The sequence below is a fragment of the Athene cunicularia genome, assembly GCF_003259725.1.
Source record: "Athene cunicularia isolate RWA chromosome 2 unlocalized genomic scaffold, athCun1 chr2_part1, whole genome shotgun sequence".
Classification (NCBI taxonomy): Eukaryota; Metazoa; Chordata; class Aves; order Strigiformes; family Strigidae; genus Athene; species Athene cunicularia.
In genome coordinates, this window is record NW_020799095.1 from 126549125 (window position 1) to 126561309 (window position 12185).

Below are 12185 nucleotides of genomic sequence, written 5' to 3' on the forward strand. Positions count from 1 at the left end.
ATCTGACATATAAAATTAAAACTATCATAAGTATCTTCAAGTATTTAAATCAAAGTCACAAACAGATGAGTGGAAACTATTTTCTTTATAAAATACATAGCTTAAGAGTGAAAATAAATTAGACCTGATAAAGCAACTTTTGAAAAATAAAAATGCAAGTACCACATAATCATATAATAATCACACAATCAAGCAACTAAATGAAACAAAAAAATCTTCTCATACTAAGAATTATCAGAATGAATAATTTTTAACTAGTGATTCAAACTCAGAAAAAAAAATCAGAAAGATTAAATTCAAAACAGATAAAGCATTGCTCTTCTCCTGTCTCTGATCTATTTTACACCAACTTTTAAATGTAGAATTTACAAACATAAGCAGGTCATGGACCCAAAATGATTACAAGTGCAAATAAACAGATTCTACACTATCAACATCACAACTTGCTAAAAGTCCTTTGCTCAAATGTCTTTGCACCTGAGAAGAGCTGCATAAGGCAACATGTAATAGGAAAGATGATGCTTTTCATTAAACCAGCTGATACAGCTGTGGCAAGCAAACCTGACTGGCTCCAGCTCCATTGATGCAGGCTGCACCTAACTGGGCTCTGCAAGCAGCAGCTGGAAATCATTCCTGATTCCAGTCCCAGGTTGGTTTTACAAGCTGCAGAGTCTTGTACCTTCCTTACTCTGCCAGGTCAGTGTACAATGAGCAAGGCTAAATTCTGTCTAAGAGTCCCTGGAATTTCAGAATATTTGAAACAATCTCTTCAGTTTCATCAGAATGTGTGAAAGCAAAATTGAAATGTATATAACATGTAGTTTTTCAAAGATAAGGTTACCAATATTGATTACAATAATATGTATTTCTGCCATTCTGCAGTGTGGGTGCACCAGGGGTGTGTATTCAGATCCTGCATTCCCAAGGAGTTCTGTTTTATGTGTACTGAAATGCTAAATGCTTGCAATTGTTTGCTGTAATATGCAAAGGCCATTTGGCTGGCATGTAGAACAGTTAAGCCTTTATTGTTACTAGATTTAACATTTTCAGGAAGGTTGAATAAAGCTATTATCAGTGAGACTTTCATCTGTTGTTTCAGTCATATAGCATAGGGCTTTTTAAGCAAATGCAGAGACCTATGCGTATTACTGAGGCTGAGCCCAAAACAAAGTTGTACCAGAAACACTAAGCCACTTAAGAACATGCAAAATTAAGAGCCTTGTCTGTTTCTGTGCCAATTGTTTGCAGTAACTCGTCCCCACAGATTTTCATGCAATCCTACCGATTGACTAGATGACTTTATTTCCATCGTGCATTCATCCAAAAATATTCTTTGAAGATACAATCAGTACATCTGGTCACCAGCAAACTATATTTGACTACCGAGACAAATACAGTCAGGGGATATAACAGCATCTGCTTTTATCTGGTACCGGATGATACTTATTCATTTAAAATGTAATTATGTCTTTGTATTGTACTATTCGCCATGTTTACAATCCAGACTAAGATATAATAGTACCAGATGCTGTAGAACCAGAGAAGATGACATGACTTCTCCCTCAAGGTCTGTAGAAATCCAGTACATGAGTGACAAACGAAGGACAGAGTGATGATGATAATCCTGTAAGCACTAGAAAAAAATATATAACATGTCATAAGCATTTTTAAGGCATTATTATTAAATATTCATTATATTTTATTTCCCTACTTTTTCCATCCAATTATTTGCTATTGTTTTCCTTCAGACATAGCTGCTAAGGTGAAGCAAGTCTTGAGCACAGTTTCACGTTTCATTTTGATGACTTTGATTTTCTCATCTAATTTCACCATCACTGTGTTACTCGTGCAGATTTAATGGAAAAATCAGATAGCCCATTCAGGGTGGGCATTCTTATTTCTCTTTCACTTCTTCCAAAGTTGTTTGCACTTCCACAGTTGAAGGCTACCTAAAGCCATAGAAACTACACCATTGCAATGACAGCTTTCAGTCCCAAACCGTGAGCAGCAGGTGTCCAAATGTTTAACTTCTCTACAGCCTGATGAAAAAAAAAAAAAAAGATTTTCAGTAGTGAAACTGCTAGTGCTGACAGACTGGAATGCTCTTCAAGGAATTAATGTCCATATATAATACTGACTTTAAAGTTTCTAATGAGCAGCTTTTTCCAGGCTTTCTTTTTGGAATTTATCATAGCTATTGTAGACAGTCCTCTGTTTCAAAAACATGTGAACTTATAATAGCAAATATTTCCTACTATTCTATTTTTCCTTTGTCTTACGGATTCTTTAGTTCTGTTGCTCCTCACCTTTGATATTAAATACCCTTTGGTAAAAGAACATATAATAGCAATATTGGGTCAGGTAATTTGCTTGGTTTTAACAGGTTATATAATGCTGCTTTGAAATATGAAGGCTTTAAGTAAATTTTTTTAAAAAAATCTATACCAAAACACATCAGATATACTCATGACTTAAAATCTGTAGGACTCCTCTTTTAGAAATTGTGATGGAAAATTTTGCTATATAAATCTAATGAGGGAACCTGACAATATTTGGATCCAAGTTTTGCTATAAATTATAGCTCCCAAGGAGCAAAACTACATGAAATAAATTGTGGCCCTTAGTATTTCACACTGAGAGGTCTGTGTTTGCTGACAAAATGTATCTTTGAAGTTGTAATACATTCTGCATTTTCTCCAATGTGAGGTAAAGAGGAACTTCTACACTGGAATCCACTAAATACAGCACATTTTATGCAAACTGCTGTTGTGTTTACAGCAATGAGAGAGAAATAATCACACATTCACACAAATAATCCTTTAGCCTATGCACAAGTAAATCAGAGAGAGAGAGAGACTTAAAAAAAAAAAGCCAACAAAACAAAACAACAAACAATACTGTACCTCGGTGGATTGTGGAATAATCCATTTATTCTCAGATAAGAAAACATATAGTCAGTGCTTATTTATGTGCCTTTAGCTACATGCTTCCTCAAACTGGTCCTTAAAAATGCCTATCTATTGCACAACATACTTTCTTTAGAAAAACAAGCTACAAATAAAGTTATTACTGGCAAATGCTTCCAAAAATTTTGCCAGGTCAACACCCAAGTCAAATCCCATTCTATCCTCAAACACATGTAAAACCAAATGCAAGCTTCAGACCATTCTTGTGATCTGAACAAGACAGGACACAAAACAAAAGATGAGTTACAAAAGAGTGAGGAAAGTTACAATTAGGCAGGCTTATGAGATGCTTAATAATTTATTTGGTATAGAACAAAAAATCCTGTTGTTTCTAAAGCTTTCTGCAATACTTGTTAATTGCCAGGTTTGCTTTTTGGACTGGTTTTTGTCATTTTTTTAGGACACCTATGTGTAGTTAAAGCACACACACATGCACATAGACAATTTGAACTCCCTTTTGGTTCCTTCTCCTGTAACCTGCAGTCTCTGCTTTCCATCCACTTATTGCATTATAGAGCGGTCACACCTCTTATTTCACTGTTTAAATTCCAAGATCCTTGCAGTCTTATGGCTTTTACAGACAGTAACAAGCAGTTGTGACAATTAAAATAGCATGACTTAAAGTAATAAGGTATGTTAATATACAACTGCAAAGTGTGATCTAAGTGTTGTTGCTATGGAGGTGCAGCTATGACCAAACTGTCAGTGGGTACTGTGTTCTTAAAATTTAGAAATTCAGCATTTAAAGGGATAAAGCTTTTGTATGCCTCTTTCAGTTCCCTTGGTTGCCTAATGGAAGGAAAGGCAGAGGGTTTTGAATAAGTACATGGTGGGCATTGGGTACTGGAAAAGTGACTTCCCTTAATTTTCAGCAATTGCATCTCCCATTCTGTGACAAAGCTGCAAGTCACGGGCAATAGAGAAAAAAAAACCCAAACCCTACATTTGTTGCTTTTATTTCTTATTGGTCAGCTTTAGGAATGAGAGTGCCAGAATAAAAACAGAGACTATCACTCTGATCATCTTTCGACTGAATCAGAAGAGCATTTATGGTCTCAACTACTGTAAAAGTGAGACTGACTGCTATGTAAGTGGTTACAAAGATTAGTGAAATGCCAAATCAGCAGTAACTGTATTTTCCACCAAAATATTTTGGTCTTCTAGTCTTTTTTTTTTTTTTTTTTTTTTTTTCACTAACTGAATTTAGTTTACAGCACAAGTTGAAAGCCTAATCAGAAACAAGGCTCCGGGACAGCATTGCCCACCCAAACACACAAGCACGCATCGCTCTCCTAAGAATGTAATCAAAAATCAAATGCTACAAATAGCTGCGGCAAATAATGGAAAAAACAGAAATGAGAAACCAGCAGTGATTCTAAGAGTAATTACACTGCCCAGTTCAACGACTGAAACTGTTTATTTTCTTTTTTAATGAAATTCGTTTAAGAGCTCTTCCCAAATGCTCCATCTTTCACTACTTGATACCCTTGTTTTGATGTTTCTCTCCCACTCTCTCCTTCATTTCCCACTTGGGCAACACAACAAAAGTGCTATTCAAAGAAATGTGTGAAACAGCAAAAGTGGTAGGATGCTTATGACAGCTGGATTTTGAATAGATTAAAGGAGGGTGGAATGCAGAAGCCACAGGGGAAAAAAAAAAAAAAAAAAAAAAAAAGTAGGTTTGAGTACAATACGCTGCAATCTATTGTAACTGGAGGATTGGAGGATTTCAGCTATTTCACCCCTGGGGTTTTGACCCTGTTTTGAAAACTATTGTTATTGTTCTTTATATTATTCTTCAAATCCCTTGTGCCTTCATATATGTCAGACTTGATCAGTTTGCTTTGCACACAATCCTCCCTTCACCCTCTTCAAACACCCATGTGAGTACACAAATCTTCCCCGTGGATTTGTCACTATTCCTAAGAGATTCAACCTGACTTTCATAACAGGCAGGTTTGGGTGTGACTGGGGCTAATCTGTGTTTCATAACAGAAGAACTGAGAAACGTGAAATTCATCATTCATTCAATTGCAGTTTTGACATCTTTAGAATTATATTACTCTTTTTCCAACATGTCCTATGACAAGCCTCAGTCCTCTACACAGTGTGCACCTCCAACTCTGAGAAGGCAGCACGAAGCATGCACTGGATACTGTCAAAACCAAGCTGTATATTCTTACATTTATATAAAAATGCTGTTTCCATCACTGTGTTATATCTAAAACTAATTAAAGCAACACAATAGAGCTATCCTCAAGTATTTAAGAAATTATTAATCAGACCTACAAAATATATGGAGTTGAAATTAACTTCTATAAGGAGTTACTTTTGACAAAGTTTTTACACAATCAGAAGTATGATTGAGACACATTTTCCAGTTTTCTGAAGACAGAGCATTAGATGCAGCCTATATAATAATTAATTTCCAGGAGCTGGCCTTTGGTAAAATAACGAGCACAGAGAAAGATCTGGCAGTACTAGGTAGGGGAAAGATCTACTTTAAAAAGTACTTATTTATAAATAGAAACACATGTCCTAAAGTCTTTATATAGGAAAAAGTCCGAGTTAATAGGAAGCCTTTCCTAATTAGAAACTGCAGAATTGCTTCCCCCAAAATGAATGTGTATTTGGATAGCTATATATAAGTAGCATTATTAGTTGTTAATGTTACTATTACCAGTAAGTTTAGATGGGATTACTTATAGAATAAGACATTTTAAATAAACAAGATAAGAAGTACTAGCTGTATGTGAAGGATACCTTTACAGGAATTTTATCACAGGCTCAAAGTATGCTTTCATTTTGCTCAGGTTGGGTATTGAGCTCCATCCATCCCATTGCCTCCACAAATTGGCATAAAGACACTACCCCAGCATGGCACTTCAGTTGGTTCAGTGAGGACAGTTTACAATACTGAGGGTTAAGTCTACTAAATATTTTGGTTTTTCATGGACGATCTAGTTTTTACAGAACAGCCATTTGGTACCATGTTGCTCTTGGAACAAAGTAAAACACACTGTGCAAAAATACAAAGATGAAGAGTTATCTATCAAATGAGGAGCAAATATGTATTTCCTCTATAACACCTGTTTGAAGAACACTACTGCAAATTTATCAGTGGGGTGATATCGTAAGAGGCCCACTTCACCAAGCTTCAGTGGTCTAGAAGCATGGTGGCATGGTTCACAATTTTGGCATAGCTATAAACATGTTGTAAAGAATGGTTGATAGCAAATGGATTAAAAATAAGCCCCGAGTTCAAGTTTCAAATAGCAGGAATCCACAACCACTTCCACTCTGCTCTGTTGTTTTTTTTAATCTGCTCCTGCACTGCAGCATTTTGTATTTCAGATCAGATACAGAATGTTTTTTAATAATCCATGTCTCTGTGCAGAATGTTTTGTCATTGTTATTTTTTTTTAACATAATACAAAAATAACCTAGAATTGGAAGGGCAGATGTTAATCGCTGTATGTAAGCGCTGGCACGCCTCTGATTTTTTTTCTTGCAAACAGTATCTTGTGCTTATTACCAAAGGCATCTAAATTACCAAAGGCTACATCTAGGAAAGGCTTAGAGCTGTCTTGACTGCCTACCAGAAACAGTGTGTTTGTATTAGTAGAATAATCCATATATTAAATAATTTCCATTAATTCTTTTTTAGCCATCTAGGCCTAGTTTATGATAGAACTCTTAAAAACATAAAGGAAATATATTTAGGCAAAATAATTTGCATAAAGAAACAGAGAGGACAAAAAAGGTGATATTTATAAGAACAAAGGTAGATTCATGTGAACTACTTACTATTTTATATAAGTATTAATTATATTTTAGGTTTAGAACATACAGTCAGTCCTGGTCAAATAAAAAGAATAGAGGTGCAACATTATGCAACAAACTGACAGTGTCTTTTCATAGAGCAATTTAAAATATTTTTCAGATATTTTCCAAGTATATTTTCCATAAATGCTTGTTGTTTTTATATAGGCAGATAGTGCTAACAGCTCCTTCAAAGGTCACACTAGAGAAATGTAGAACTGCAAAAGGAGACAGAACTTACAGATTAATTATATTTCCAAAAATACCATTTCCATATTTTATCTACAGTGTATTTATTATTATAATTCGAGAGAAAGGAACAATTTTGCTCAGAAAGAGAAAATCTCTAAATAAAACCTCATATTCATTAAAGGCTGTAGCTAGTTAAATGTATGCACCATTAGAGATACAGCAGAACACAATCTTTACTTGCCTGGACACTTACTCTTACTTGTATTACTTTACCGTGGATAATTTTGTACACGAACACTAGAGCACAAAGCTAACGTTAACTACAAGCTGTACAAAAGACTCACATGTTCTACTGCAGAAGCAGTTGCCTCAAGGATTAAATTCATTAAATTTACAGAACAGGTCAAGTATATGCTATAGGATTTGTCCTCACCTGAAATCTTTCTAACACATATTTATTCTTGCAAACAAATCTATGGCAATTTTGAATATATGCCTTTTGCCTTACTTGGGAATATGTTTGTTTCATGCCTTACAACATGATGACATCCACACATTTGTTGGAATCACCAAAGTCTCCAGTTCCCAGAGTCTGTACTTCTGCCCTACAACTTCTTACGCGTCTTTTAAGCACTGGAAGCTGCTTGCTCCTTCACATCCTCTTTTCGGGCACCTAGCCCCTTCCCAGTCCCACTTAACGGTAACGGGATCCTGGTTAACTATTCTCTCTCCCAGCAATATCATCTTTCAAACACCCTTGAGGTGTACTTCCCATTGTGGCAAAATAACAAAAACCTCTGAATACTCGAAGATGATAAAAAATATCCAACTTTCTGTGATAATTAGTGCAGAGTCTGATTGTGGGTAATTTGACAGGCTGGAGTGGACCTGCTTCTCCCCACCCCAGTCAGCACAACTGCAGCCAGCTCCCCCCGTGCATTTCAGCCGTGGCCATGAGAAGGCAGAGGCAGTTAACAGTCAGTTAAGTGCAAAAGGAGACTGACGAAGTTGTACCATCTGTAACTGGAAAATCTGGAGTTGTCTTCATAATGAAGTGCGCTCTCTGCATTTTTGCTCATCATTCTCTCTAGATATTTGAAATCGCAATTTTTTTTTATAATTTAACAGATTTATACATGTGTCTATACTAGCAGGGCTTCATGCCAGTAGTCATACCTTTAAATGCCTCAGAGAACTCATGTCCTGACAATCCCTGACAGCCAAGCAACTCCGAGAAGGTTTGGCATCACTCCTTCAACTTCTTCCAAAGTCAGGCAGCACAAACCTCCAATTACCATGACACCACCTAATGCTTATTTAAAATTCTCTTCCTCTGCTTTGCAAAAGACAGTCACGATTGACTTGTTTCCAGTAATACACAGAACGCTGCTCCCATGGAGGGCTGGATCTATAAACTCTTATCCTAAATGTCTAGAAGACTGACACCATCAGCAGACTCCATGTGGTTAATCTCTTTCATGTCCACCATTTTCCAGAGATCATTTATGCCTCTACCCATCTGCCATGGCATGATCTTTAGGCTTTCTCCAATCTGATTTAACCATCTGTTGAAGCAGTCCAGTGTGGTGCTAAGAAACGCTGGTTCCTTCCGCGTGCTAATGATGTTATCATAGCTATGCAGTTTACCACTGGCTGGGAGTTTTGACCTTGCATCAGCAGAGTTCGTCTCCTATCCTATCATCACAGAATACTACAAAGACCCCTCCTGAGCTATTCAGGCAAATTGCTCTCTGAAGTGCAAAAGCCTGTAACCCCCCCCCTGTCAATCCTTCTATATTGTTAAAATAATTCTTTGACACAGAAATTGCTGCGTACTTAATCTCCGAGCAAGTATTTCATTAGCACTTTGAAACATCTCAAAAGAGAATTTTATTCAACAGGTGATAAAAAGATCCCAGGAACCTGACAGACCTGCTTCTTTAAGCTTGTTGCATGAGTGTCTTTTCTTTGTCCCTCTTGGCAAGTACCTTGACTTTTTGGCAGGATCTGTTATATCTGCAACAGAACTTCTTGACTGAAATTCTCCCATCTTTTCATTCTTTTTCCTTGGCCAGACAGAAAGTTGTTCTGCAGCTAGATTTCCAAGTTGCCATCTTGCTTAACAGTATTAAGAGTAAATAACCTCAAGCCTTCCTAATCTCTCCTGGCCTTTCTTCAGCACCTCGTACTTCAGGTGCCAAAGGCTTGTGGTAAACTTTCTGTTTGCTCATCTCAGAAAAAGTTTCACTACCCCGTCGCTTGCTGGGCCTTATGGTTCATCCATCCTTCAGGGTCATTTAATGTTACAGGGAAAAAGTTTGTTACTGATGAGATCTGCCCTGGGTAAGCTTCACTACTGAGATACTGGATTATTTATCCAGACAGAGTGGATCATATGCCTGAAGCCTGGCAGGTTTATTTTCTACTTTGTTTATACTTTAATCTCATATTTCATGAGGGTGGAGATAATGGGAATCTTATCAAAATATTGCAGTCATCTTCATTGTTTCCCATGCTGTATTACAATGTGCAGGTTGTATTCTGCACACAGTTGTTGTTTTTCTTCAGTTACTCACTGACCATGCTGCTTCTGCTGAAGAGGATGAAGTCCTTTTATTCGATGCTGTGTATCACAGCTTGAGACAACAGTCCCCTGCTCTGATGCTCCCATCTTCTGTGTGCACAGGATTTTCAGGAATTCTGCAGTGTCGAGCTGGTACTAAACTTACTCAGTTATCAGTCAGTTGATCAGGAGAGAGATTATGCTGCAAACGTTGTTAAAATACCTCTGTGATTAACAAAAAAGCTGTTTAATACATTTTCCACATTATCAGCTGAGATGATTTGCTGAATATTTGGGGGAGATAATTTTTTAAAATTCTATTAATTTTTTAAAAAAAGTATTTATTGAACAAACACACTATTACCTAAATCAGTATAATGAGTGTTAGCAAAAGAGAGGAGATTTTAAATTAGCTAATTGGCTAGCATGATTTAAAATGCAAATATTTGATATATACCTAGCAGCCAATAACTGCCTGAATCTGTTAACAGAACTGAACAGAACAGGAAACATAAATCCCTTTAAAATGTGACTAGTGTTTATATATGGGAGGAAATGTTTGCTATGGTTTGGTGTGTTTTATTCTCTTCTCATTTGTTGCTTCCTTAGTGTTAAATAACTAAGACAAAGGTACATCTGAGGAAAATATATTTTATTGTGAGACACGAGTTTGAAATAAATCCCAACCAAAAAAATAAGACATTTGAAAACCCCAAGCTAACATGTAGAATTTCAAGGGAACACAAAATTTTGTTTTCGGAAGAAGCATATAATTAATTATAACTCAGGCCATCTACGCAGAATACTATTTCCAGAGAAGCCCCATGAGTATTTGTTATGTTTATAAAATATCCTTTTTCCAACCTTCTTTGTATCACAAACATAAGGTCCAGTATAACTTTTTTGATTTTAAATGTAAAAGCGGGCTGGGGGAAGACAAGTCCTGATCATACGTGTGGACACAAGTGTGGCTGTTTTTCTCTTTTACTCAAGGTTATGTCCACAAAGGCAAGGGCATGAACTATTAATAGTACCAGTACAGCTGAGGTTCAGTGTTATACTTTCGATAAACAGATTCGCTGATGGAAGAAATACAGGTAGTACTTAAAGCCAAATATGTCTTTAATGTGTTGATTTTGAAGTCAATGTCATCTGACCCTGCCATCAAATAGCTAGTGAAACCTGGAAAAGTTTTGCTTGGCTATAGCTAGTTTCCCTGAAGCATGAAGTCCCGCAGACCTGTAGTTTTGCATCTATGAAGAGGCTAAGGCCTAACTATGACCAAAATATTATGTGAAAAAACTTAAGAATGTCTTTCAGTTTCTGTTCTATTTTTTTGTAACTCGTAAAGGAGAACACAATTTTAACAAAATAGCATGAATATTCAAGTAGCATGGGTTATCTGGTCAACATACAAATCATTCATGTGGTTTTCTGAACTGAAGGCAATACTTTTGTGGATAGAGCAAGTTAAATACAGCTTCAGGTTGTTAATTCTGGCCTAAAGTTATGTGCTGGGTATACTTGAAGAACAATGTGTTTAACTGGATGTATTTCATCCTTTCTAAATAGAGATTTTGTATCAACATTCCCTCTTTCCTCAGCAGTACAACTCGCGGCTCCTCTGTTCTTTTGCCTTAAGTTTTTATAGAGCAGATATCTACTAAATATCAAGCCTTTCTAGGGTGAACCAGATTGATGCTATTAAACAGTAATTATTTGCTGACTACAGACATGACAGTCTGTTGTACAACCAACCTAGAGGTCTAGAGTCCTAGAGGACTGTCAGCTATCAACAGCCACTTCAGACACAGTAACTACAGCATTCAAAGATCTTTTTATGGTGGATTTATGGAATAGACTCACACAGAATAGATTTCAAATTGTCAAGTTTAACTCTGTGCAAAAGGCTGCAATTATTCACTAGATAAACGGTCAAAGGTGTTATTAGCATTCTCCATTATTTCTCAGTAAGACTTTGAAAGAGAAAGCCTGTGTATGGGTGTCTCAGGAGCAGACTGACTACCACGAGTAGAGGCTGAGAAAGCTGGGACTGTTCAGACTGTGGAAAAGAAGGGTTGGAGGGATCTTATCCACATGCATAAATACCTGATGGGAGGGAAAGAAGACAGAGCTAGGTTCTTTTCAGTGATTCCCTGGGACTGTATGAGAGGCAACGGGCACAAACTGAAATAGAGGGAATTCCACTTGAACATGAGGAAACACATTTTCATTGTGAGGGTGGTGAAACACGTGAGCAGGCTGCCCAGGGCGGTCAGGCAGGCTCCATCCCCGGAGGTATTCAAACCCCAGCTGGCCATGTTGCTGGGCAGCCTTGCTCGAGCAGCGGCTGGACCAGGTGATCCTTCCAGAGATCCTGCCAGCCTCAGCCGCTCCCTGACCAAGGAAAGACTGGGTGAGGCCCGGTTTCTCTCAAACAAGCAAAACCTTTATGGTAAGACACAATTTCAAGTAGCTAACAGAACATGTATGACGTATCGCTCCGAAATAGGTGCACTGTCAGTCAAACGGTGCCTCGAAACTTTTTGATCTCGTTTCGTTTCCGTTCATTTCCTGAGGCGCATTTCGCCGGCCCACCCTGGCAGGGCGCAGCAGAGCCCGGGCTGGGCGCGGGCGGCAGC